The 15,514-nt window shown below is 35.6% G+C and overlaps 1 protein-coding gene across 1 annotated transcript in view; it reads left to right on the plus strand.

Moving 5' to 3' along the window:
- BMP6 (bone morphogenetic protein 6) overlaps window positions 1-15,514 on the plus strand; it is a 235,251-nt gene that overhangs the window by 124,004 nt on the left and 95,733 nt on the right. The window lies entirely within an intron of this gene.

The raw sequence follows: 15,514 nt of genomic DNA on the forward strand, positions 1-15,514 counted from the left end.
TCTTCCATGGCCTGAGACCAGTTCATGTTTTTCTTGGAGGTTTTTGTTGTAGGCTCTTTGACTTTGTTGACTTCTTCTGGCTGTATGTTTTGGTCTTCTTTGTCACCAAAGAAGGATTCCAGTGTCTCAGACTGAATCTGGGTGCATTTTCTCTGCCTGGCCATGTTCCCAGCCAACTACTTGACCCTTGAGTTTTTCACTGGGGTATGACTGCTTGTAGACTAAAGAGTTCTATGTTCCAAGCTTGGGCGGATGCGCTGCCACACCAGCACTCCTCCTTCCCCAAGAACCCCCAACCCGGACTGGACTTAGATCTTCAGCAGGCTGTGCACTCCTGCTCTGATCCACCACTTAGTTCCTCCCACCAGGTGGGCCTGGGGCTGGAAGCAACTGCAGCTGTAGTTCTGTAGCTGCCCCACCTCCGCTGCCCCCGGGGCAGCGGCTGAACTGCAAATTCTTTCCCCATCCCCAGCAGCTTTTCCCACTAACCTACTCCGTTGTCTTTGGTGTTTGTGGGTTGAGAAGTCTGGTAACTGCTGCAGCTCACTGATTCAGGGTGCCAGGGCACGCTCTCCGTCCGACCGATCTGCTCTGCCCACACTGAGCTCTGCTCTGCTCAGCTCCGTTCCCCTCCGCTCCCAGCTCTGTGGGGAATAGACCTTACCGGGAGACTATCCAGGCTGTCCTGGGCTAGAGCCCTGCTTCCCTCCACCACTTCGTGGGTTGTGCAGTTCTAGAATTGGTTCAGAGCCATTTTTTATAGGTTTTTGGAGGGATTTGGCAGGGAGCTCACGCTAGTCCCTGCTTTCCAGCTGCCATCTTGGCTCCACCCCCCCGATTAATATGGAAATATGTTTCACATGATTGCACATATATAAACTATATCAAATTACCATCGTGGGGGGAGAGTGAGGAAAGAAGGGAGAAAATTTGGAACTCAAAATTTTATTACAAATGAATGTTAAAAATGGTCTTTACGTGTAATTGTAAAAAAATATTAAAAATAAATGTTTGTTATCTTCCAAGTAAATGAGGAAAAAGTGGGAGGAACTTACCAGTTCTCATAACTAGGATTTGCCAGAACAGTGTAGATAAATGGAAGAGGGGATAAGGGAAGTAGACATCTCATGTTCCTTACCCTTACATACGCAAAGAGTTTGTTGTAGAAAGACTTTGAACTCAATATAAAATAGATGTCGTCAGGGACAGGGAAAAAGTAGTTTAAGGTTAGAGTTTGAGGAGAAATAATTATAAGCAAGACAAATGTCAACTATGGAAGGCAGATCATAAAGCAGGAGTTGAAAGGGGACAAAGTGTAAGAACCAGTGACTGGGGGCTGGACTTGGTGAAGAGAAGGAAACTGAGGAGTAGAAACAGACCATTTCAATTATAAATTGCCCATAGATTAATCCCATTTCTTCTCTTTCTTTACTTTCTTTTTCTTTCTAAAGAAGGGGTAAGGGACAAAAGAGGAAAAATTATAACACAATATAATGGAGGAAAATATTATACATATTACATATATATAATACATACATACACATAATGCATATAATACATAATCATAACAGTGAATGGAAGAGAAAAGCAAAATGGATTTAAAAGCAGAATCTAACAATACATTTTTTACAAGTAACACTTGAAACATAAAGATTCACATAAAGTTAAAATGAAGGGCTGGGACAGAATTTGTTTATGCCTCAGAAAAAAATTTAAAAAAATTTCAGAGCATCAAAGCATGAGTTCACTCAAAGGAACAGCAAAAATAGACATATGGAGAGGATAATAGAGATAAGCAAGGAAGCCAGATTATGCTTAAAAATTACAATAATTAAATAATACCAATATTTAATGGTTATGAATTGAAGTAAAGCCTTTAAATACTTAAATGAAAAGTTAATTGACCTATAGGGAGAAATAGACAGCAAAACTATAATAGTTGGTGACTTCAATGTACACTTTTTAGAACTAGACAAATCTAACAAAAAGGTAACAAAGCAGTTAAATATCTGAATAGAATTATAGAAAAGTTAAATATGACAGATATCTGGCAAGTATTGAATGGAAATCAAGAGATGAGTATAAATATATATAATATATGTATATGCATATATATTTCAGATATTTGCATGGCATCTTAAAAAAACTGACCATTTGCTAAGACCTAGAAATTCAACAAATATAGAAAAGCAGAAATATCAAACATATTCTTTACTTCCTACAACACAAATTATAATAAAGAAAAGATCTCTGAAGAAAAGATTAGAATTTGGAGACTAAATAATATAATTCTAAAGATTTTGTGGATAAATATATATATATATATATGTATAGGCACTTTCATAAACAAAAGAGGAAGAACAGATGAATGAATTGGGCATACAACTAAAAAAAATTATAAAAGCAACATATCATAATACCTAAAGTAAACACAATAACAGAACTGAAAATTAAAGAGATGAAAATTGAAAACAAAACCACACTGAGTTAATAAAACTAGATTAAAAAACTAATAAAATAGAGAAACTTTTATTTAGTTCCATTAAAGTTTATTGGATACAGTGTTGGCCTTGGAATTTCAAAGACCCGGGTTCAAGTCCTACTTCAGACACATATCAGCTGTTTGATCATGTGAAAATAACTTTGCAGTATTCCAGGTAACTCTTGAAGTATATAAATTACAAAGGAGTTAGAGTTCCTGACCTGCAGTGGTGTGGAGAATTTTCACATCAAGAGTTTCTTACGTGGATGAAATAGATTCTAATTTCTTCTCCCCACCCAACCTAATTCCTTTGTAAAAATTTCCTCCTTGCAGCATAGATTTGATTATACTACAAATCAAATAACATTTCTTCTGACATGGATATTTCTAGTGAATTTATCACTGTAACATTGATAACCTCTAAGTATTGTTCTTGATGTCTACGTCAGTATTAAAGCCGGCTAATGTTATTATTGAAGGAGAAGGAACAGGAAGGGAAGGAGAAGGAGGGGAAGGAGAAGAAGAAGGAGAAAGAAGAAAACTATTTGCTGCTAAATTTTTACTTCCTCCCTCATAAAATTCAGAAGGTAGGAGGGACTTTGATAGGTTATCTAGTCATCTTCATCTCTTTGATCATTCATGTCAAACCACACTAGTCAAATGATAATATTTTAAACTCTCTTAAAATTCCACAGCCTGCCTTGCTAACCCATTGTAAGTACTCCCTAGTTAAAAGAGCACCCAATCTGTTGATGTGAATTTCCAGTACAGCTAGGTCCTGATTGGTGTAAATAATGAATGCCATGAAGTGGTTATACATATTCAAATTCAAATTGTTTGAAGTTATAATTATGTAAAATATCATAAATGGTTCTAGCCCAATGGAAATATATCTGCAAAATTCAAATAATGCGACCACTCTGATATTCATTACTTGTATTAATTGGGACTTAGCTGAAAATAAATAAATAGCTGATTTCCTACAGCTTCCCTCTCCATACTCTTTGTCCAGGCAGTATCTTAGGTGTCTTGGAGTAGTGACTCCACCTAGTGGTCAATACATGGACCTTTTCTTCTCCAGCCATCTCTTCCCCACCACCTCCTTTTTTCAGCATGATCTGGCATATGTTATCCTCCCTTTTCCTCTCTGACTTTTACCACTTACAAACTCCAGTAATCACACACACATGCATGCTATTTAAACTGCTTCCTTTTTCCTCTTTTTTCCAACTCAAATCCACTTATCTCTCCTCCTCTCTTCTCCCTTTTCTCTTCTCCTTGCTCTCTCCTCCTTCACCCTACTTTTGAGCCAATGGTGGCTAGTAAGCACAAAAATAATGCTAATGGCATTCTTATAGTGGGAAAACAGCAATCCAAGTTTTTCTAAGTAAAATTAGAACCAATACCAATTTTTAAAGCCCCTTTAAGAAATTTCCTTCAGAATCTCTATAAAATCTTCATGTACTTTTTTAATGCTCCTTCAGTTAAACTTGCTTTTCTCCCAAATAAATAATCAAGATAGACAAAAATTTGTATCATCTTCTACCTAGTGGGTACCGAGCAGATATTTATTAGATTTACCTGATTAATACTATTTCGTATTCTATTTTTTAAGTTCTAAGATCCATAGTTTCATTGACTCCTCCGCTGACAGATAGGCACTCATCCATACTGTATTAGAGAGTTATCATGAATTATAATGGCCCCAAAAAGCACATTACCTCGTGGCCATTCCTCTGGTGATGAGCCTTGGCAAATCTAGTTTGTCTGATCTTCAGACAACAGATAAACAATCTGTCTTCAGGCCTGTACTAGAAGTCTTTCCAGCACAGCAGGACCTACTGGATGGAGTTTGTGTTCTTCCTGCATAGATTTCCAAAACTCAGGGTCATAGACATTCTCTAAATTAAAAATGCTACCCCACTCTGAAATTTCGCAAAGTCAGATTGCAATAGAAATTTTAATTTGGCAGTGAACATAGAGCAAGCACTGTTGATTAACAAATGACTAGCAAAGTTCAATTGCTGTCTATCAAGAATCAAGCCAAAATGACTATATGACTGCTGTTTCCTCTTGTACTATTCCTAGATAAATGAATTCTGTTAAAAATTCCAGCAGTAGGAGACAAAGGGAGAAATTACTATTACGTATTTCTTCCAAACTAAGATTTCTTTGCTGGTTGCACATGAAGAAGACTACTTTTTGTCCTATGCTTTCTGAAGTTTTTGCTTTAGTATAACATGTTCTCTGTTTCAAGATCCTTGCATTTTGATTTGTAATTGAAATCAGGGTCTCTCTGATTGGTCATTTGTCATGCATCATTATAACCAAGCATGCATGCAACTGTTGCCATTTTCTGATTTATAATATTGCACATTAAAACAGGAGACAAATATCAGAGGCTACTTTTCAAAATACTTTAAATTTTAAGGAAGGCATTTCCCCCCAAAGCATCAGAAGTCATTATCCTACAAAGATGATAAGCTTATTGAAGGCAGGGACTGTATATTGAAGAAGCAGAGTGGCATAGTGGTTAGACTTGAAGTGAGGAAGACCTAAATTCAAAGCCTGGCTCAGACTCTTACCAGCTATATGACCCTGAGCAAATCATTTTAGCCTCTGTCTGCCTTAGTTTCCTCATCTGTAAATGGTAATAATAGTACCTACCTCCCTGAGTTGTTGAGAGGATCAAATGAAATAACTGAGAATTCTTAAGGTCATAATAAATAAACATGAAACTCTCAACTTAGTTGATTTTCTTATTGAAGCAGGAGAAACCATTACAAAAGTGAAGGTGTGAATTTCAAAGACTTTAATAAAGAAAATAAGAGACATCTTTTCATACTTTATTCTATTGAAACATTGGCATTCACTTTTGGTAGCATTAGACTTTAGCCTTGTAAAGCACTAATATAAATAATGCTCTTCAAACCTTAAAATTGCTTTTATACATATATATATATATATATATAATATTGCTATTATATATTTACACTTTATATCCTTTGCAGCAGCTAGCACAGACCCTCCTACCTAGTTGCTGCTTAACAAATGTTTGTTAAATGACTGTATGTTCAACAAAGTCAATTGAAGTCCTGTTATTTGGAGGTCAAGACCGATTTCTCTATCGAAGCAATGTTACGAGTAGTAGTTAGATTCTCTAAGGCAGCTTACATTAAAAAAGCCTGTTAATGCCTCATGTTGTCACTGAAATATTATTCATTCGCAGAAAGCACTACTTTCTTAACTATTTCAAGGATTTGTGATTTGCCAGTATAGACACACTTTCTACTCACTCAGATCACACCGCTATATAACTTAATAGATGACTGTTGAAAGGAAACAAAATTAATTAAACAAAAATAGAAAAACACTTCTCTATCCATTCTATTCTGATACCTCAGGGTAACATGGAGGTGACCCTGCTTTCTTGAAGATTATGCCAATGGAGCCCAAGTTTCTGGCAGGTCTTAACAAGCTGGAAAGCCTTCGAGTACAAGCCTGCTGACAGACCATATGTCTATCATCTGAAGACCAGCCTAACTAAGTTTGAGGAAACTCACCACAAGAGGATTGCTATCAGATGAGGAATTATTTTGGCCATAGAAATATATGACGTTTCATTTACAGAAGTGCAGAAGGCTTGCAGTCAGGGTTGGGGGGTGAAAACCTACGTGAAATATTGATACATGATGCTGTGATTGATGCTATCTATATCTAATGTCAAAAATGGAAATTTTGTTCCCAAAGTTTAATGCATATACAGAAATTTTCTGTTTATCCAGTATGATAAAACAATTAAGGCAGTATAGGAGAAAATCCTTCTGAAATATACCAATAAGGCCCAAACTCTAGTATCACTATAAATAGCATAGATATAATTTGTTTCTGGATTGATTTTTTGTTCTGACAAATGATAGTTTTTTCAAACATTTGTACAGTATTTATATTACTTTAGAAGGAAAATAGAGGTTGAGACACTGAAATGAATTTCTTCATCAAAGAAAGATTTACTTAGCTTTATTATATTATAGTTTAAAGGCAGAAAAATGGCCTTATGCTTTTTAGAGTTAAAACAAAAAGATTTTGGCTTAAATGTCAGCTACCCAGAAAATTAAATTAACTAGAAATCTTATTCCGAATGCATTATATTTAAGTCAATATGTTTTATTATAAAGGATATAAGTATATTTAATATATGTATATATAACATGTCCCCCATGTCCTCACATAGATATTTTGGATAAATTTGTAATTGGACCATTTCCTCAAAAAATTTAAAATAGCATAAACTAGACCAAATCCATAGTTTAGACTAAATTTTCTGCTGATTTTTCTCAAGACCAAGAATTTCAATGAATTACATAACTATTCCTTCTAGTTCTTATCAACATACAAGTGTAAACACAAGACTTCATGCAGATATGTTTTAAATCTTGTTTCTCTCTCTGTCTCTCTGCCTTTGTCTCTATGTCTCTGTAGCAAGGTTATTTTTGCTTTGCTCTCCAAAGGCATTTTTATGCCTGGCACTGCTTAAAGAAGCTGCTTTTGTGTTTGGGAAGAAAACAAAATTTACTGTAGCATCCCTTCCAGAATCACAGTATTAATCCTCCTGCCACCACTCAGAAGATTTCAGCACTTGCCTTGCTCATTTGGAGAGTTTTCCAAACTCGCTAGCAGCTGGAGGCAGTAACTGACATTTTTATGTAAGTCACACATTTTCAATTCATTTTCTTCATACTGGCTGGAGGAAGTCCTTTATTGTGGCAGGCAGACAGGCATTTTTTTTCAGATGTTCACTTTGCAGTAAACCATGTATAGTTATAATTTAGCTGCTCCTGGCCTGTGCACCCAAAAGGGAGAACTTGTAGCTTTCTTTGTTGCAGCTAAAGACTGAACACTGCACACTGAAACAAATAATCAGCATTAAACATAGATCCAGCCCTGTGCCCTTTGTATGCAAAACTTTCAGAAGTGAGCAGGAGTTAGAATAAGCTAACCTCTGATTCAGACAAGCAGCTCACAGAGTGACTACATAATGAACTTAAAACTTACCAACACTTACTTATAGACCATTTGATAATCTTGGGAAAGGGAAAGGATATGAAGGTTGTGCAAAAATAAGGTTTTTGGTGAGATAATTATTGCTTTCTATGAGAAGCAAATGGAAGTTGGCAGACAGTTCTTTTCAGAGCTGAAAAGGGATATACCATGACCAACCCATGGCAAGACAAAAGGACATGAATAATTAGAAGAAAAACAAGATCAATGATGAAAAAAGTGAATTATAAGAATTGGTTGGAGAAGAGGAGAGCTGGGAAAAAAGCAGCTGGGATGTGAAATGAAATTAAATGTACATTTATATTTTGTTGTCCAGATGATTTTTAATCATGGCTGACTCTTTGTGACTCCATTTGAGGTTTTCTTGTTAAAGACACTGGTTTGCCATTTCCTTCTCCATCTCATTTGACAGACGAAGAAACTGAGGCAAATAAGGTTAAACATGCCCAGGGTCACACAGCTAGTAAGTGTCTGAGGCCAGATTTGAAATCAGGAAGAGGAGTTTTCCAGGCCTGGCATTCTATCCATTGCACCACCCAGCTGCCCAGCATATTTACACACACACGCATGTATATATACATGTGTATTCATACATGCACTGTGTATATATGTGCACACAACCCATACATGTTTCCTCCATATGAATTGTCTTTCCTCTGCCATCCATTGACATCCTAGCTATCATTCAAGGTATAACTCAGATTATTTCTCCTTCATGAAACCTCCTCCGATTCCTTCATCATTTGAAGCACCATTTATAGTTATTTTCTAGCATGCATTGTCTTCCTGACTTGATATGTTATTGGTGCACAAGTTTTATCTCATCAAAGAGATAGTAAAGTCCGTGAGAACAAGGCTTCATTGTGTACCATTCAAGCTCCCACAGCTTCTAGCACAGTACTCTGCAGTTAGTGGTTTCATTTGAATAAATTCAACAATTTTTTAATTTAATTAAATTGAACTGTGCTGACTGTGTGAAGAATAGCACTAATCTGAGGATCATGAGGACTGTGAGGAAATTTTTCTGATCCTGGTATCACATAGAGGTTACTTATTTACAGTTTCATCCTTGAGATTCAGCTTTTGAAAGTGATCCAGATGAAATTGAAGCCTGGATGAGCAGGATATCATTGAATATCTACTCTATTATCTATCTTATAATTCACCATTATGGAGCCACAATTCATCTAGGTCAATTTACATGCTAATGCTTCAGGATCATATGCATGTTACTTTCATTTAACAAGACATGTTACTTTTATTTTTTTAATCTGGATTTAGAATGTAGGATTTGATTTGTAGAGCTCAAAAAGAAAAAGAAACAGAAACAGTTAACTAACTTGGAAAGGATTGCCCTTTCCCTGCTGAAGATATTATTGGGGAAATCAACTATAATGCTGTATAATGAAGCTACCCCAATTATTTGAACTATGAATCTGTTCTGGAAAGCCTTTTGAGTTTCATGTAACTGTGTATTTTTTCCTCAATTGCAATTTTATTCCACAGTTCAGCATCCAAATGAAGATTATTTTTCAATCTCAAAATGTTATTTTTCCATCTTCCTAATGGAGTCAAGGGAATAGCAAAGCTCAACTAAAAACAGAAGCTGCATATCTTTCTTAGTAAAATTATCCTAAATTGGAACGCATTGTCCAATCATTTTCTCAGATGGACAGATGCATTTCAACTCTGTTTCTAGCCATCTGTGAATATTTTGTTATAAAAGTAAGCTTTCATGATTCTGGTGAGTTAGATTTTCTTTGAAGTTTTATTCTTTTTTTATTTCTCTGGCTTCAATAGATGGCTTAGAGAAGTGGTAAAAAGGTACAAACATTTTTATTTTGACCCATTAACTCCAATCCAATTCAGGTTGGTAGTGATTTGGAAAACAAGTGAATGTGATCTGGTGACCTTCACTGACCTCACAGGTCAATGACTTTTAGGAAAAAGATTTCCTCTGGATAAAAAATCTCAAGAAGATGCTGCTTGCAGTACACCGTTTCATTCATATTGTTTCATTTTTCCCCTCTCCCCACAAAAAGTATATTTTGTAGATATTTTTTACATAACATTGCCCCAGTCAGGACTATTTGAAAATGTCATCAGTGCATAAGATAAAAGCCACAAAACCTTTTGACAAATCTGAAAATAGTGACTATCTCCCACCCTTTTGGACTCCTGGGCAAATTATACCCTTTCTGACTGGTAGAAGGATTGAGGCTAAGCAATCAGAAAACTATGTTATTCAATCCTGGGGCAATGTCAGAAAATCACAAATATCAACCTCTGAGTTTAAATGACTTTCCCACAGTCCTTTTAACTTTTGCTTTATATGTAACATGAGGATGGTGAAGTAGATGGTTTTTCAAATCCCTGCCATATATATATATATATATATATGTATGTACTATGTGTACACACCCATATACATATACACACGTACATGTATGTGTGTATATGTATATTGTGTGTATATATTATATATAGATATATATAAATATAGATTATATATATGTATTATCCTATATTGTTGTTCATCTCTGTGCTTATTTTAAGTTTTTAATAAGCAGAATTCTGTCCATCCAGGTAGGTGCTTTCAAGTTATCACATTGTTTCTATGAAGCTATATATCGTTATTTTCCTTTGTAATTTTTTTTTTTGAGAAACCAAGCAATGAGATTAGGAAGCATATATCTGAAGGCAATGCTTATCAAAGATTTCCATTAGGTGGCACACTGATAGATTTCTTAAAGTTATTTGGTATAGTATTTCCTCTTAAGGACTTGGTCTGGGGAAACTAGGAGGGTTCTTCTAAAAAAAATTTTTTTGGTTCAATCTGAATCATGCTTATCCCTTGTTCTTGCTCCATAACCAGCCCATATCCTTTTCTGATTGTATATTTCACGGTAACACATTTGTTCCTTGCATACTAGATCCAACATGTATCTCTCCACTTGAGTTACCTGCAATTTTTTTTTTGTATAATTATTTGACCAGTAACATCACTGGAAAGATATTGGTTTTAAAAATCAGTTTTCAAGTCAGGAAATAGCTTGACATAAAAACATACATGGCATATTTATCAAATTTAAAATTGACCAAAACTTAGGTAAGATAGGTAAAACATTAGATGGTAGATTCAGAATCTGAAGAGATTTCAGTGGGCTAGACAGGCTATATATGAGATGAAGAAATGCAGTAGGGTTAAGGGTCAAGTCTTATATCTCAGTTAAAAATGTCGACTTCACAAGTTCAGAGTGCCGGGAGTATGGCTGAACCAAAGTTAATCTGCCCCCCAAAATGGGGGTCATAGTGGAAAATGCTAATGCAGTCTTAGCAGTTATGGGGAGCATGGGACTAGGGTAGTGATCATCCCACTGTACTCTGCCCTTGTCATATCTGGAATATTTTACATTCTGGTACGTACAGAATAATAAAATCTTATTAGAGACAAACCTCTCTGTATTTAGCTAAGCTGGTCATCAAGTAACAGACAAACTTTTTTTGTTGGGATTGCATTTGAAGTCTTTTCAACTAGGACTTTTTCAAGGAACTTATCAGTATCACTCCCGCAATATTGTAATTAGAACTAAATACGTGATACTGTGTGATCTCTTTGAGAATTTAAAGGGACTACCACTTTCCTCTTCTGCCCACCATACTTCTGGTAATGGTACCCAAAGATTCCATGAGTTTTTTTGGCATCCACATCATACCATCAACTCATATTATGCTTACGTTCAACTAAAACCTCCCATTTCTTTTTCATATTAACTGGCATCTTGCAATGCCTACCCCAACTGTGGCTTCTGTAATTGACTTCTGAACTCAAATATAAGATGACACTTATACCTATTTATTTCTTTTTTCTTAATTTTTTTCATTAGTTCAATCTATTGAGATCTTTTGGGATTTTCATACCATATATAGCTCATTTAACACTCTAGTGCTGCATGCTTATTTATGTATTTCTTATCTCCTCTGTTATATTATAAGCTATTTGAGTGCAGGAACTCAGTATTCCCCACAGGGCTATGCATAGGGAAGCTAAGTAAATGTTAGGGATTAACTAAATGTAAGGGATGCTAAATAAATGTTTGTGAAGTAAATGAATGAATTGTTAAGTATGCAGGGAGTGATTTTCTAAACTTTGATTCCTAGAAGTCTTTCCCTGTCCTCCTTAATCTTAGTGCCTTTCTTCTGAGATGATCTCTGTATATAAACAAGATCTGTATTTATCTTGTTTGTACATAGTTGTTTGCATGCTCTCTTCCCCATTAGACTGTGAACTTTTTGAGAACTGGGATTGATTTTGGTTTTTTAATTTTATTTTATTTTAAACTCAAACACCAGAACACAAATACAGAATGGAGAAAAGAAAAAAATATCATAATCGTGAATATTGGAACTTGAATGCAAAGTAAGAAAAGAAAAAAAAAGCATGTCATGTGCATAGCAGAATATAAGAGAGGATTCAAAATATTTAATGATAAATTTTCATTTCAAGAAAGCCTGTATGATAAATACTACACATTGTGTTGAGAGCTGTCCTTTGCTTCCTTGGAAGTTTTCTTTTGTTCTCTGCTGTGAACTTTTTATTTGTTCTTTTTTACCCTTCCTCCCTCCCTTTACCCCAGAAGACTACAATTAAATACAGATATACTACTATATAAATATATAAATACACATATACATATATACACATGTATAGACATATACTTTCCCTAACAAATTGATCTTTGTTTTTAATGTTTGTGCATATCTGTTTCCTATCCCTCCTGATTCCTCTACTTTACTTTTAACTGCTACCTTGCCCTTCTATTACTTAGCCTACTCCTCTCCAAGGATCCTTCCCCTATCCTCCCATTCCCATAAATCTAAACACCCTTCTGTAGCCTCCTATAATCTATTCCCTCACCCTCCCCTCTAGAGATCCCTCCCTTCTCTTCTCCCCCTTCCCTATCCCCTTACTGTTTCATTTCTTCTGAATTTAGAAGACTTTTATATCCATGTATATATATACACACATATATACATATACATACATACATACATACACATATACATTCACATTTATACATATATACTACCCAATTAATAATGATGATCTTAGACATATATACATTTTACATATATATAAAAAGTAAACAGTTCCTCCTTATTGAATTTCTTGTAATCAGTCTTTACTACATAACTTGTGTTTCTCTTGGCTCTTGCATGTCAAATATTTTGTTAAGTTCAGTTTTTTTAAACAAAGTCTTGAAAGTCTGAGAGTTGATCAAATGTCCATTTTTTTAAATTCAGGATTATGCTTTGCTTTGCTGGGTATGATATTTTTGCTGCAGCCCCAGTTCTTTTGCTCTTCAATATATAGTGTTCCAAGACCTGCAGTCCTTTAGTGTCTCTGCTTCTAGGTCTTAAGTGATTCTAATTGTGGCAACATCATAATTAAATTTATTTTTTCTTGTTGCTTTTAATGTTTTATCCTTCAGCTGGGCTTTTTGGAATTTGACTATAATATTCCTATGAGTTTTCCTCTTAGGATCTCTTTCAAGTGGTTTTCGATGGATTTTTTCTATTTATATTCTCCCCCCTTGTTCTAATGCTTCAGGAATTTTCTTGTATTTCTTGTATTACTGTATCAATATTCTTTTTTTGATTATAACTTTCATGTAATCTGATTATTCCTCATGTTTTCTCTTCTTGATCTCTCCATATCACTTGTTTTTCTTAATAAGATATTCTCTTCTATTTTTTCATTCTTCATATTTTGTTTAATTATTTCTTGATCTCTTATAACTTTGCTGGCTTCATCTTCCCCAATTCTAATTTTTTTCATTTAATTTATTTAATATTTTTAGTTTTCAGCATTGATTTCCACAAGAGTTTGAATTACAAATTTTCTTCCCATTTCTACACTCCCCCACACTCCAAGATGGCATATATTCTGATTACCCCATTCCCCAACCAGCCTTCCCTTCTGTCACGTGACTTTCCCCCATCCCCTTTTCCCTTACTTTCTTGTAGGGCAAGATAGATTTCTATTCCCCATTGCCTACATATCTGATTTCTTAGTTGCGTGCAAAAACTTTTTTTGAACATCTGTCTTTAAAATTTTGAGTTCCAAATTCTCTCCCCTCTTCCCTCCCCACCCACCCTCCCTAAGAAGGCAAGCAATTCAACATAGGCCACATGTGTATCATTATGCAAAACCCTTCCACAATACTCATGTTGTGAAAGACTAACTATGTTTTGCTCCTTCCTATCCTATCCCCCTTTATCCAATTTTCTCCCTTGACCCTGTCCCTTTTCAAAAGGGTTTGCTTTTGATTACCTCCTCTCCCTATCTGCCCTCCCTTCTATCATCCCCCCCTTTTTTATCTCCTTCCTCTATCTTTCCTGTGGGTGTAAGATATCCAACTGAGTGTGTATGTTATTCCCTCCTCAGGTCAAATCTGATGAGAGCAAGATTCACTCATCCCCCCTCACCTGCCCCCTCTTCCCTTCCAATGAACTGCTTTTTCTTGCCACTTTCATGTGAGATAATTTACCCCATTCTATCTCTCCCTTTCTCCCTCTCTCAATATATTCCTGTCTCATCCTTAATTTGATTTTATTTTTTTAGATATCATCCCTTCATATTCAACTCACCCTGTGTATATACTCTTCAGCTACCCTAATACTGAGTTCTCAGGAATTATACACATCATCTTTCCGTGTAGGAATGTAAACAAAACAGTTCAACTTTAGTAAGTCCCTTGTGATTTGTCTTTCTTGATTACCTTTTCATGCTTCTCTTGATTCTTGTGTTTGAAAGTCAAATTTTCTATTCAGCTCTGGTCTTTTCACTGAGAAAGCTTGAAAGTCCTGTATTTTATTGAAAATCCACATTTTGCCTTGGAGCATGCTACTCAGTTTTGCTGGGTAGGTGATTCTTGTTTTAATCCTAGCTCCATTGACTTCTGGAATATCATATTCCAAGCCCTTTGATCCCTTGATGTAGAAGCTGCTAGATCTTGTGTTATCCTGATTATGTTTCCACAATACTCAAATTGTTTCTTTCTGGCTGCTTGCAGTATTTTTGCCTTGATCTGGGAGCTCTGGAATTTGGCAACAACGTTCCTAGGAGTCTTCTTTTTGGGATTTTTTCAGGAGGTGATCTGTGGATTCTTTCAATTTCTATTTTACCCTCTGGCTCTAGAATATCAGGGCAGTTCTCCTTGATAATTTCTTGAAAGATGGTATCTAGGCTCTTTTTTTGATCATGGCTTTCAGGTAGTGCAATCATTTTTAAATTATGTCTCCTGGATCTATTTTCCAGGTCAGTGGTTTTTCCAATGAGATATTTCATTTTTTCATTCCTTTGGTTCTGTTTTATAATATCTTGATTTCTCAAAAAGTCACTAGCTTCCACTTGCTCCAATCTAATTTTTAAGGTAGTATTTTCTCCAGTGGTCTTTTGGACCTCCTTTTCCATTGGCTAATTCTGCCTTTCAAGGCATTCTTCTTCTCATTGGCTTTTTGGAGCTCTTTTGCCAATTGAGTTAGTCTATTTTTTAAGGTGTTATTTTCTTCAGTATTTTTTGGGTCTCCTTTAGCCAGTCATTGACTTGTTTTTCATGGTTTTCTCACATCCTTCTCATTTCTCTTCCCAATTTTTCCTCTACTTCTCTAACTTGCTTTTCCAAATCCTTTTTGAGCACTTTCATGGCCTGAGACAAGTTCATGTTTTTCTTGGAGGCTTTTGATGTAGGCTCTTTGAATTTGTTGACTTCTTCTGGCTGTATGTTTTGGTCTTCTTTGTCACCAAAGAAAGATTCCAAAGCCTGAGACTGAACCTGAGTCTATTTTCGCTGCCTGGCCATGTTCCCAGCCAACTACTTGACCCTTGAGTTTTTTGTTGGGGTATGACTGTTTGTAGAGTAGAGAGTACTTTGTCCCAAGCTTGAGGGGCTACACAGCAAGCTCTGC

This window comes from Trichosurus vulpecula, chromosome 1 (genome assembly GCF_011100635.1).
Source record: "Trichosurus vulpecula isolate mTriVul1 chromosome 1, mTriVul1.pri, whole genome shotgun sequence".
Lineage (NCBI taxonomy): Eukaryota > Metazoa > Chordata > Mammalia > Diprotodontia > Phalangeridae > Trichosurus > Trichosurus vulpecula.